The following is an 11292-nucleotide window of genomic DNA, read 5'->3' on the forward strand; positions in this document are numbered from 1 at the left end:
CATCTGCATGTCTTCTTTGAAGAAATGTCTATTTAGATCTTTCTGCCCATTTTTTGATTGGGTTGTTTGTTTGTGTTTGTTTGATATTGAGCTGTATGAGCTGTTTATATATTTTGGAAATTAAGCCCTTGTCGGTTGCATCATTGGCAAATATTTTCTCCCATTCTGTAGGTTATCTTTTTGTTTGTTTCTGGTTTCCTTTGCTGAGCAAAAACTTATCTTTGATTAGGTTCCATTTGTTCATTTTTTCTTTTATTTCTTTTGCCTTGGGAGACTGACCTAAGAAGACATTGCTATGATTTATGTCAGAGAATGTTTACCTATGTTCTCTTTTAGGAGTTTTATGGTGTCATGTCTTATTCTTAAGTTTTTAAACCATTTTGAGTTTATTTTTGTGTGTGCTGTGAGGGGGTGTTTTAAGTTCATTGATTTACATGTGGCTGTTAAAGATACATTTCTTGGTTCTACTCCCTCTCAGTCTTCTTTACTGGTTTGTCCTCATGTCCCCAACTCTAAATATTGGAGCACCCTTGGGATCAGTCCTCAAACTTTTTATTTGCCCTCCTTCTGCTGGGGGATCTTATGGAGACTCTTGGCTGTAAAAATACATCTCTACACCTATATGCTGCTGAAGTATACATTTGTATCTTCAGCTCAGGCCTGTAGCCTGAATTCCAAATCTGATTTTCCAACTACCTACCTGACATCTTTACTTGACTGTCTAAAAGGGCTCTCAAATTAACATATGCTAAATGAGATAACTGATTTCTGAATCATCCTCCACGAGAAAAATGTTCTCTTCCCATTGTCTTCTCTGACTCAACTAATGGAAACTCTCTCCTCTGGTTTTCTTAGGCTAAAAACCTCACAGCCATCACTCTTCCATCCCCCATGTAATCAATCCGTCAGCAAATTTGTCAGCTCTATCCTTAGGATCTGTTAAAATTAGCCTACTTCTTATGCTTCAGCTGCTACCTCCCTGGTAGCGAGCCACCATCACTTCTTGCCTGGACTGTGGCAATATCCCTGTAGCTTATTCCTCTGCTTCTGCATTTGCTATCCTTGTAGTTTCTTTTCAACACCAATTTTATTAAAAATTTAAGTCAGATCATGTCATACCTCTGCTCAAAATACTCAGATGGCTTCCCATTTCATTCCATGCAGAAGTAAGAGCTTTACAATGGCTTACAAGATCCCCCACGATCTGCTCCCATCTGATCTTATTTCCTGTTTCAGGCTTTCTACCTCAGGGCCTTATACTTGCTGTTTCTTCTATCTGAAATGCTTTTCCCCCTGAAAACCACATGCCTCACTCCCTCACTTTCTTTGGGTGTCTTTTCAAATGTTATATTTTTAGTGAGGCCTTGGCAAATCATAAAATAACAACCGCCTACCCCTCACCCCTCATCTCCTTCCCTTGCTTTATTGTTTTTTATAGCACTTACTGGTCATCTGACAGTCTTTATGTTTACTTACTTATATTGTCTGCCTTCATGCTCACCCTCCCCCCACCTCCTAGAATATACTCTTCAGGAGGGTAGCAACTTTAATACACTCCCAATAAGAGTATAGTAAATAATTGAGTTTAAGTAAATCAATGTTTTGACCATAGTAGGTATTCAATAAATATTAGTTGAAAGAATTAATGAACTAAAGATATTTATCCTTGGACTTGAGAGTACAAGTAAAGTGAAACAGCCAGAAATGCGGTTCCAAGTGGTGTTAGAAATACGTAGATAACCTGGTAGACCAGATTTCCCTGAGATAAGGAGGGCGAAGTGACTGGAAATCTGTATAAGCAACATGTTCCCTCAGAACCCAAGACCCAGGTCAGTCCCTGTGGTTCTAGTAGAGGTGACAATGATCAATGGAAGATCTTCCAGAAAGGGAACTTTTGCACATTGAAAGCAGTACCTGAGGATCAGTGAAAATGAATGGAAGATTCTAGCTTCCATAAGCCCCCACTAACCAAAGTCATTAGTTGCTCTTAAGAACACTGCAACTTTCCTCCAAGGAAGAAAATGTGTCCAGCAGGTATGATCAAAAACCACTTAAACTCCTTCTGTCCAGGAATAGAACTTGACAGAGTCAAATTCACGTACAATGTTAAGGGAAGATGTATTAGAGTTCTGCTTAATATGAAGATTGTGAACAAAGCCATAATGGAGAAACGTAGGCAGCTTCGGTCATTTTTGTCCAGTAGATGGAGCCAGAGTAGGAAGGAAACAGTCTTAGACAGATTGTGAAATCTCACAAAGAGGGGATTTGAATTGGGAATCCACTGTGGATTCCAGCCCCTGAGAGCCCATTCGGCAAGCAGCCAGGGCTGTGTCTCTAGTCACCTGGAGTGAGGGGAGGTGATGAACCCCACGATGAACTCATAGATTATACAGCAGAGAAAAGCAACGTGAAATGGGAAGAAAACCGGTCTGATTTTAATTTGAACACCAAGGGTTTGTTTTTGCAAGTGTGCAAAACTTTGAACTTTAGGAACCAAGATGGGATGGAGGTGGATTTGTGATACTCTTTGGATTAGAAGTAAAAGATTAATAGTTATTTTAAAATTATAAAACTAGCCTTTATATTCTAATTAAAGCCTTAAGGGTGTGGTTTTATGGTGAACACGCATGCACTAGAGGCAGAGAAAGCAAAAGACGTGTAAAAAGAAGGCTTGCGATTCTAATTAATTGACGAATTAATAACCAGACTCATAAAATTTCTGAAAAATTTGACCATTGTGATGTTCATAAAATTGACTGAATTACAAATATTGGATTAGAGTTCATGGATGCGCTAATACTCTACCACGTCTAAGACGGTCGCCACGCATCATCATCATAGCAAACCTCAGAGACAGAAGTTGATGATTACCCCAAGATTAATGCGACAACTGATTTAAAATGACCTTATGTACCGCTACTCCTCTGATGTAAGCTCCTGTCAGTTACCAAGAGTCACCTGCCCCCTTGATTCTTTGAACAGGATTTGTGGGTTTAACTGAATAAGGATACATTTCTAGAGAGAAGGGAGCTGGGCTTTGGGGAGTGGGATGACATGGTGTTGGTGGAGAGAGAGTGGCAGGAAGGGGCCCAGGACTCAGTGAGCTGGGACTCCCAGGGCTGCCCCTCTCTTATCCGCCTGGTGAGGGAGGGCAGGGATCATATGCGCCATCCCCTCTCTTCATCAAGAGTGGAGAAGAGAAGGTCCCAGGAAATCTCATATGATTGGCTAGGCTGCACAAGGACCTCCAGGAATGTGAAATGAGATGAGTCAATGAGGTTGCACGCTGCTCTTTGGCTACACTCAGTGGGTGCAGATGCAGTGGAGGGTGGACAGCTGGATTTAACAAGGTTAGGTTGCGCCAAGAGAGTAAAGTTCCACGAGATGGACCAGGCAGTTTAGAGTATGTTTAAGGAGATGGTTATAATGTTTGACCACTGAATTTCAGTTGGATAAGGAGCTCGATGAGGATGGAAAGTCATAGGCCCAGTCAAAGCCTATTCTCAGAGCAGGGCTATAGAAAGGCCACAAGAAGGCTAGGGGGGACCTTGCCCTGATGGCCTCTGACAGCGAGTGGAGCCCAGTCTCTAAGCCAGGGATCCAGAGTCTTCTGCCTGAAACGACACTTGGGTCCACTGGCTCATTCTCATCTTTCAGGCTGTGGTGAAGCCTCTGTGACTTCCTCAGCTAACATAGGTCCTCTCTGCTGCTCCCGGCCACATAAATAAATAAATCATTTTATTTATTTGCTTACATGTTTATTATCTGCCTTTTCCACTAGAGTGTAAGCTCTGTAAGGGCAGGGATCTTATCTGTTCCATTCCCCACAGCATCCTTAGGACCCGGCAGACACAGCAAACATATTATAAATATTTGCAAGATGAATTAATCGACATTCTGGGTCAGTTAAAGTGCCAAGCACTGCACTAAGGTTTTTACATACATTTTCTCCTTTATCACTCCGGAGATGAAGTTACTACGAAAAAGCTAAAGCTTTTACGTAATTTGACCAAGATCACATACCAAAGCTGAAAATTAAAACCAAGTCTTTTTGATTCTAAAATCTCTGCTCCCACCTTAACAACTTTTACAAACATAAGTAGTTTGTAAACCAGGCAATTGTGCTTTCTGCTAAGATTTTCACAAAAAGCCAAGGTTAAAAATAGGAGATGTGAGGAAACTTTTTATTCCTGCTGGTCCTAACTTTTTATTACTGTTCTGACATTTGTTCATGTGCCAGGCATTCCATACAGTTCAAAATTAAATGTGCTTTCTGATATTGGGTTCAAATTTCTTCCCAAGATCTTCTTTAAGAGCCACCAGCTCTTATTATATACCTCCCTCTTCTTTTCTTCTTTCTTTGTCCACAGCTCATTCTCCCTTCCAACTCACTACCTCCTTTCTTCACTCACTGAGCACATTGAAAAGAAAGATACAGAATTAGATGGAGTTTTTGTACTATTACAAGGAGGAAGATCAGGTGTTGGACAAGTATAAAATAGTCAAACTTTGATAAAGAGGGTTACTGAGAGGTAAGAAAAGTAAAAGAAATATATATATGTAAAACGCACACAAAAATTTATATCACCCATAGAGACAGATCTAGGACCCCAGAAATAGATGTGTAAGTGAGAAAGAGGACGTGGAGAAGAAGAAAGCCAACAGCTAATGACCCATATACAAAAGACATAATGTGAAGCTGAGAAGGAGCTTGTTGCATTAGCACTTGTAACAAAAACATGATTCAGATTCTGTCATTCTTCAATGAAATGAATGTCACAATGAAGACAAAAACTAACAAGCCAATAGAAATGAAAGACTCAGCTTGAAATCTCAAGTTTTCAGAAATAATATTCTTTTATTTGCATCTCCTGGCACGGCCGCAAAAAGTGACTCACACACACAAAGTCCAGAAAGGAGCTAAATTATAGTGCTTAACAAGAAAACAATTATTCCTGGTCTACTCTAAATTGTCCTTAAATAAGTGAAAAGAAGGCCAAGATCGAAAAATCTTTCTTCGCAGCCTGCACAGAAAGCCCAGAGGAGGCAACGGGCTATTTGCCCCAGGGTGTGTCTGAAATGGGGTGAAGCTTGAATATTTTGTACTTGTTCAGGTTAGGTGGGGGCACAGCCAGGCCTGTGGTCCCTGGGAAGTCTGACTGGGGACCAGGCTTGCTCTGTCTTCTTACCACCAGCTACATGCTCTGCAGTGACAGGCTTTGCAGGCCTCAAAGTGTGTTGTTCTTTGTGAAGCTGAAAAGCCAGAAGGAAGCTGAGGACATCCATCCCCGCCCCACACCATTCTCCCACTGTTAGTCTGTAGGAGTAATGCTAATGCCTGTAATATTCCATCCTGCTGCCTGAGGCTGGGGTGTTCCCATCAGCTGAGGAATGATACTGCAGAAGGGGGCTTTCTGTTCTCCATGCCTAGGGGGTGGGCGCACGTCACTCACATTCTCCAGAATCCAAAGTGAGCAGAGGTAATTTCTCCAAAATTATATCTATTTTTTAGCTTTCTTTTTTTTATGCTCTTGAACTGATTCCAGTAAAATAAATGTTAGCGTTTTAATTTTTTATTCCTCTTAAGAGTGAGCTACCTTTGTTTTCTCTCTAAAACGGAAAGAATAAACATTTAATAATTACTGTTTGGGATAATAGAGCCGCTCCATTTTGAAACAAATTCCAACTGGATCAAAGATCTAAATGTATAAAAGAAAATCTAAAAGTACTAGAAGAGGGTGGGGAGGGTATATAGCTCAGTGGCAGAGTGCAAGCTCAGCATGCATGGCATCCTGGGTTTGATCCCCAGTACAGAAAGAAAGAAAGAAAGAAAGAAAGAAAGAAAGAAAGAAAGAAAGAAAGAAAGCTAATTACCTCCCCCCATGCCCCCCAAAATAGAAATAAAAGTACTAGAAGAAAACATGGAAAGGATCTCCATTAAAAACAATAGACTGATCATATGCTTTTATCTTCCCTCCCTGTGGTAGGATAAATAATGGCTCCCAAAGATATGTCCCCATCCTAATCCCCAGAACCTATGAATGTTACTGTAAATGACAAAGACTTTGCAGACGTGATTAAGTTAAGCCCCATGGAATAAAGGGATTACCCTAAATTGTCTGAGTGGGCCCTAAATGCAACAACAAGCGTCTTCACTGGAGAGAGATATAGGGAGATGTGTCACAGACACAAGGGAACGCAGTGTGACTGCAGGGGTGCAGATCAGAGTGACGCAGCCATGAGCCAGGGAATGCTTGCAGCCACCAAAAGCTGGACGAGCCAGGGGCAGATTCTCCCCCAGAGTCTACAGGGCAACGCGGCCCTGCCCTCCCTCACTCACCTTGATTTCAGTCCAGTGAAACCATTTTCAGATTTCTGGCCTCCAGAAATGTGAGAGAATATATTTTTGTTGTTTTTAGTCACCAATTTCATGGTAATTGGCTTAGCAGCCCTAGGAAACTAATAACACTTGTGGATCCACCCAAACAGCACCAAAGCTATAGTTAAAGGAGAGAAAATGATGTAACTCATCAAGACAAAGAGAACAGCAGGAAAGAATTTTGATGAATTTTTAGAAGGTGGAAAAAATGAATGAATGAGAGCCAATTTACTTATCAGAGTAGAGAAAATTGCAAACATAGGAGCCTGGAGAAAAGGTTGTGAAAGAAATAATCGAGTGATTTCTCCCAGAGAGGACAGCACAGGGTCGCCAAGCACCGCGCAGGGGCAGGAGTGGGGAGTGGGGCTGAAACTGGAGGCTGAGTGGAAGTAAGAAGCGACATTGGGTCCCCCTCCCCACACTTGCTCCATAATGGTCAGCCAAGAGTGAGGTGTATCCGTGTTTCTCTCCTCCCTGACCTCAGTCAGTTCCTCTGATCTCACCACCATGTGATCCTTTCTACCCACATTCCTTCTGTTGGAGAGAACTGGATCACAAGGTTCTTCCTGGAGGCAAGGGGGCTGGGGGATGTCCCACAGGGCCAGGCAAGGGCTTTCTCACAAGCCCTCTGCACAGTAGAAGGCAGGCATACTTTTTGGCCCTGCCACACTCTCTAAGGCACATCATGCTAAAATTTCAGAACACCGGAATAAAGATCCTAAAAGCTTCCTGAATGAAAAACCAGGCTACCCCTTGTACTTGGATCAGCAATCTGCCTGGCTTCAGCCTTTAAAACAGCAACACAGACTATTAGAAGACAATAGGGCAACACCCTCAAAATTCTGAGATAAAACTTCTCATAACTGAAAACTTTATATCCAGCCAAACTCCCACCAAAAGTAAGGGGAAAAGAAGGCATTTCAGACATTTTCAGACATGCAAGTCTTGAATAATCTGCCTACCTTGCATCATTTAGGAGGAAACTACCAAAGAGAGTAATACAACACAATGTGGAGTAAACAAGACAGAGGAGGACATTAGAACCAGAAAAAAACAGAGGATGCACCCAGGAGAGTGGCAGAGGGGAAGTCCTCAGATGATAGATGTTTATCGCACCTGGCAAGCAACCATCCCTAGAACAGAGGCCTGTGCAAGTGTGGAAGGGAGACATTTAAGGAGAAAAACAGAACTGATAGATTATTTAATGTGTTTGAGAACTTGGGCAAAAATTATTACTAAAAGTCTGCCAAGTCAAAATATAGTGATGGGATGTAGAAAACTAAGCAATTTGGCCAGGGGTGATTAGCAAGTGTTAATGCCAGGAAAAGCAGAAGGTTAAGCAAGAAGATATGATTGAAATACACTACTTGGTTCAGTGGTGAATAATACTTGACAGTCAGTTATGTAAACACTGACTTTCGACTTAACTAGACATTCTGATATAATTATATTGGGAAAAGGGGAGGAAGGGAAGGGGAGAGAGAGCTGGATAAGAAATCAAAAGCCTCAATAATTTCCTTTCCAGGATTATAATCTATACATATTTTTGACACATGTACAAGGATTTATTTACAAAGAACCTCACTACATCACCAGACAAGAAATAGGAAAAACAGAGACAATTTAAATATCTGTCAGCTGAAGGCTGGTGAAAGAGATCATGGTCAAATGGAGAACAATGCAAGCACTAAAAAAAGCTAAACAATATATGCTGACATGAATAACCAGATAATGAAAATGAAACAAAGTGGAGAGAAGTGAGTTCAATACACTACTACTTTGGGGAGTGGAATAAATATATGAATCCATATGTTCATATGCACAGACACTGAATCTTATGTATGTACAATTTCTAGAACGATACACAAAGAATTGCCAACAGTGACTACTTCTATGGACGGGAACTATGGTCAGGCCAGCGGGAATGGGAAAATACCTACTTTTCACTGTCCACCATTTCGTTACTTAAAATGTTAAGCTAGTAAAGCTATTGCCTATTCAAATAAATAATTTTTTAAAAGGAGAGAAAAGCCAAATTGGCAAAAGGAAGAAAAACAGCAACAGAATTGGCCCCCTTGAAATCTCAGCTTAATAAACATCATCTTAAAATCTCATTTCAGTACTTTTTTAGCATTTTCCTCTAGGTGGCAGCAGCTGCCTTTTTTTTTTTTGGTACTAGCCATCTGTCTAGCTTTGAGGATCAGTTCAACAATAGTGTTTGGAAGTCTTATTTTTCCTTTTCTTAAGAAAAAATTTCTTTAAATGTTTAAGTATATATTGATGAAATGCATGACTTGGAAATGTTACTGAGTATTGTTGTGCAACATCATCACCATCATCATCATCATCATCATCAATTTAAGAGCAGGTTACAAATTTGAGGAAATATAAAATAGACTGGGAAGATACCAAAATGATGGGAATGATTATCCTTGGGCAGTAGAAAAATTAATAGATGAATCTGTTTTTCTCTTTGTGCCTTTCCAAATTTTCTGCAATGAACATTTAAAAAAACAAAAACCTTGTTTATCCTCCAAGCCTGATAGGCTTAAGTGTTATCTGGTACCCAAACATTTCCAATATCACTAAACTCTTTCATTTCTTAACTGTGGAATGAGAATCATGGCAGAAACTTTAGGCACATTGTAGGACTATTAAAGGAGAGACGGCGAGGATAAAGGATCTTCTTAATATAACTCAAATCCAGAAGCAGACTTACTGTGAAGTTAATAAAGCTTATGTTTTTATGTTTCAGGAGAGCCCCCTTCATTTGCTCTGATCCTTTCTAAAACGTTATATCTCATTTTGAATCTGTAACTTTGTGTTCTTTTCCTTACAGGGGCTATAAAATGTCCAATTACAGAACCTGCTATACCAAGATCCACCATTGTCAAAGCACATGAAAATACTCTTTGACAACTTTTTTAACATCCTTGGGTGAGACAGTCTGGTTATACTCTATTCTGAGGGGATATGGAGGAAGACTTACAAGCTCCCCGCTAAACAGAGAGGCCAACCCTCACGAACCCTTGCACCCCTGTTGCCTAGCACACACCTGGTGCATTTCCGGTACCCGGATACCGTTGGTAGCACTGTTAAATGGCAGTGAGTTTTCAGGGAGAGGTAGAAGGCCTCCTAGTTACTTCCTTACTCTTAGAGTAGTTGAGGGTAGTCCTTGTGGAAGTGTTTCTGGTGGCTTGCTGAAAGGATGCTCCCCTCTCAAATAAACAGTGGTTCAGGGCCACAAATGGCTGAGTTGAAGTCCATTACGTATATATGCTGCCTCTTCTTTATCCATTTATCTGTTGATGTGCACTTAGGATGCTCCCATATCTTGGCAATTATAAAGAATGTTGCTGTTAATAGTGGGATGTATGCATGTTTTTGAATTAATTCTTATTTTGTGGTTGGCTTTATCCCTTTGATAACTATGTAAGTTTAAAAAGCTGAAGCTCTAAACATTCTCAGTAACAATGAACAGTACATATATGTAAATTTTAAAAGATATGTGCAGTATATTCTGTATACGTATTTACATGCAATATGTTGTATATGTGCAGTCAAATTGTAACAGTTCTACCTAATAAAACTGAAAACTGAAAAAATAAATGAACAGGGCTTCAGAATGACTCCTGGTCCTCGGAGGAGCCTGTGGAACCGGTGAGTGGATCTGCCAGGTGAGTCATCCTGGTGAAACAGCACAGGTTGACTCTGTGCCAGCTGAGGAGAAGGACCCCATCTCCCCTCTTTGAAAAGAGGTACCAGCATTTTTATCTATGAAACAGAGAAGAAAAGAAATCTGGTATGTGACTGACTGATAAACTCCTCCAATACGGGAATGCAAACTGGCATGGTACCCCAAAGGAGAAGAGTAAGAATTAAAAAGTCAGGGGCCATATGACCCAACGCTTTCACTTCTGGGTTTATACCCAAGAGGAATGACAGCAGAGATTTGAAAAGAGATTTGTACACCCGTGTTCATAGCATCATTACTCACAACAGCCAAAAAGCAACCTGTGTCCATCGACAGACGAACAGGTAAACAAAATGTGTATACAAATAATGGAATATTATTCAGTCTTTAAAAGGAATGAAATTCTAACACATGCTACACTGAAACTTGAGGACATTATACTAAGTGAAATAAGCTAGTCCCAAAAGGACAAATATTGTATGATTCTACTTATTTGCAGTGTCTGGAGTAGTCAAAGTCATAGAGACAGAATGCAGAACGCTGGTTGCCAAGGGATGAAGGGAATGGGAAATGAGGAATGATTATTTAATAGGTACAGAGCTTCCATTTTTAAAGATAAAAAGAGTTCTGGAGATGGATGGTGGCAATGGCTACTGAACTGTACACTCAAAAATGACTGAAATGGTAAATTTTATGTTATATTTATTTTGCTACCAAAAAAATGCCTAAAGATGGAACAGGAAAGTAAGAAATGTTTCCTTACATTTTAGCAATATCTTAACAAGAAGAAATTGGATGTTTATTCCAGAACTGCCCTGTAACAGAGATGTGAATTATTTGTGGATGTTAATAATGATTGTAGGCATCTAATAAGTCAGGGACTGTGCTAAGGGATTTATGTATATTATCTTAATTCCCAAAACTTCTGAGGTAAGTACTTTTATTATGGTCATTTTCAAGTTCAGAAAAGTGGCGCTTAGAAAGTTTAAATCATTTGCCCGGGGTACAGGGTTAGTGCATGGTAGAGCCTAGGTTTGCCAGATTTATTACTGTTAAGCACATTGCTCTGTTCAGATATGGATTCTGCTTTTTCTAATAAAGAGTTTTTTGATTGTCTTAGTCTTAATATTTTGTCCTAACCTTAAGAAACCCAAACACTTAAGAAATTTCTGAGGATAGCAATCTGAATCAGGAGAATCCAAATAACGTGGATAAGCCA

Source organism: Camelus ferus, chromosome 33 (genome assembly GCF_009834535.1).
Source record: "Camelus ferus isolate YT-003-E chromosome 33, BCGSAC_Cfer_1.0, whole genome shotgun sequence".
NCBI lineage: Eukaryota > Metazoa > Chordata > Mammalia > Artiodactyla > Camelidae > Camelus > Camelus ferus.